Source organism: Protopterus annectens, chromosome 7.part1, assembly GCF_019279795.1.
Source record: "Protopterus annectens isolate FY-2018-M chromosome 7.part1, PAN1.0, whole genome shotgun sequence".
NCBI classification, from domain to species: domain Eukaryota; kingdom Metazoa; phylum Chordata; order Ceratodontiformes; family Protopteridae; genus Protopterus; species Protopterus annectens.
This window is the reverse complement of record NC_056740.1, coordinates 433225969-433228468: the sequence shown is the minus strand read 5'-3', so window position 1 is coordinate 433228468 and position 2500 is coordinate 433225969. Positions and strand designations below refer to the sequence as shown.

The 2500-nt window shown below is 36.0% G+C and overlaps 1 protein-coding gene across 1 annotated transcript in view; it reads left to right on the top strand.

Annotated features, from left to right (window-relative positions):
• Positions 1-2500, top strand: part of MINDY2 (MINDY lysine 48 deubiquitinase 2) — a gene marked incomplete in the record, with an annotated part of 1894024 nt that overhangs the window by 1580561 nt on the left and 310963 nt on the right.

The following is a 2500-nucleotide window of genomic DNA, read 5'->3' as shown; positions in this document are numbered from 1 at the left end:
GAGAGAAGACAGAACTAAACTTAGCTGCTATGTTTGCTGTGTTCATAAGGTTTGAGTGGGTGATTTTCACCAGAGATTATTAGACAGGCATAGAGAAACCTGCATTCTCACCCACTACAGAAAGTACTGGAAGTATTTGCTTGATCACCTCCCTCCCACCTCTGCCAACATTCTTGCACTTGACTTTATGTTCCTTTTCGGGTCAGCCTTCTGTGTGGAAGCTCTTCCTGTTTGCTTCAGCAGGCTGACTTAGACAGAATGAAGAATGCCCCCAAACCTAAGCCATGGATGAAAAAGTACCTGACACATACTGTGGTTTGATGCTAGTGAGGAGAGACGCACTGCATGCAGACCTACTATAGCTCAGTTTAGCAGGTGTGGAACTGTCTTATTTCTTTTTCTGGACTAAACAACCTTTACACTTGAAACCAGGATAGCTTAGACTGATAGATCTGACTTTTTGTTATTGAAGGGAGCATTTTATGATTGAATGGAGCGTAACATCTGTGCATGCACAGGATGCTTAAAATGTTGAGAACTTTGTAAGCATTTTTTAAATAAATAAATAAAGCACATTTTAGCCTAAAAATGACCACTGAACCAGAAAGTAAAGATGTTCAGATTTTTTGGTAGTCATCCACTGTTCATGAAATGAAAGGTTTGAACCATGCAAGAAATAATAAAAGAAAATGAAATGCAGAGGAATATCAAAGGAAACATACAAAGGCAGCATTGCAGACAAATAGCTGTGTTAAGCATAGACTTACCAGCAGGAACTTGTCAGGTGGAGCCATGACAGGGAAAAGGAATGCAAGGTTCGGAAGAGAAAACAAAATAAGGAGAAGACGGAAAATAAATATGCCAAAAAATGACAGACAAAATGAATTGCTGCATATTAGAAAACGTGTGCTGTTTATTTTTACAATTTGATGATTAAAATCTAAGCATCTACAATAAGGTACACAAATAAATAACAGTAACAATAAAAATATAGATAAAATAAGAGAAAGGAGATTGATGACACTGTTAAGAGAGTGTTAGCATTACTGCCTCACAGGATGTGGCTTTCCATTTTGATTCCCAGGTGGGGGTGTCTTCAGTGTGGAGTCTGTATGCCCTCCATGGCCACATGGGCTTTTCTGTGTTTGCTCAGTTTTCTCCTACATCCTAAATATACAGGATTAAAGATGTGAACTGTTAATAAGTTGCTCCCTGTTATCCAGAATTTGATCCCTTCCACTTCCATTTTCCTATTATAGGTCTCTTGAGTAAATGAGCTAAGCAGACATTGCTCCTGGGCATTTGGGTTAGGCTCCTTAGTGATATCCTGGACTGTATGCTTGACTGGTTACTGTATATGAACCTGTGTATATGGACTGACATTCCTTGAGATCTAGTATATGCCGCAGTTTCCCTGTGATCCTTGTGTTGTATAAAATGAGCATTACAGAATGAAGGAATGTTAAAAAGACTGATGTAAACCTGTCTGTAAAGTGTAGACAGTTGTAGCATCTTAGAATACAGAATTAAAAGTCAGGAGATACTACCAAAGGGCTGAATGTTTTATTTCAGAAATAGACATTCTTCAGCATAATGATGTTTATGTTTAAGTGTTTATTATGAAAAGTGATGGATTATTCCCTGATCGTCTTTGTGTATGTACTCTTACCCCAGGCAGAACACGAAGAACAAGATTTAATATAGATGCCATTACTTTACTGTCGTACAAGTGCTAGAAAGTCTGTGATATGTTCCAGTGGTGTTCAGACTTACATTTTTTGAAATCAGTTTATTATGACTTTATGGTTTTGCTGTGCATAAAATTATTTAAACTGTTACTTATTGTGTAATGCATAAACTCTTACTTGCCATATGTATATTAATGTTTCTTGTTCTTACTGTACTATTGTTTTTGTTAAATGGCTTTTGTTAAATGGCTCTAGCCATGGCTAAAATGATCCTTATACCAGTCCACCTACTTGTTAGCAAAATTTATTTAATTAATGTATTAATTAATAAGCAGAGAAAGGAAGGATATATGCAAAAGGCGCTGAAAGAAAATGTAAAAAGAAGGGAAGCCAGGGAATTATCCTACTGAAGAAGGCGCTTAAGAGGATGGAAATAATGGGGTGAAAAAGGTACATGAGAGGCGATAAAAGGAATCTGGAAACAAAATAAGAGTGTTACTTATGGAATATACATACTGACTAAAGGAAGACTGATGGTGTCTTATAACAAGATTTTTAGCTTATTATATGCAGGGTATACTAGAAAACCCTGAAAAAATAACAGACTGTTATCAACAACCATTTTTTCATATTTTTGTTTATATTCTGCATCTAGCCAGCCTTGTCCGTAAAACGTGTTTATGATCATGTAGAAGTATCTTAAAAAGAATAAAAAGAAAGATGTTAATGTTTGAACCTTCTGATTTTTTTTTTTTTTTTTTGTGAAATTGTGAGAAATAGTGTATCCACCATCATGCCTTTAAAGAACCGTG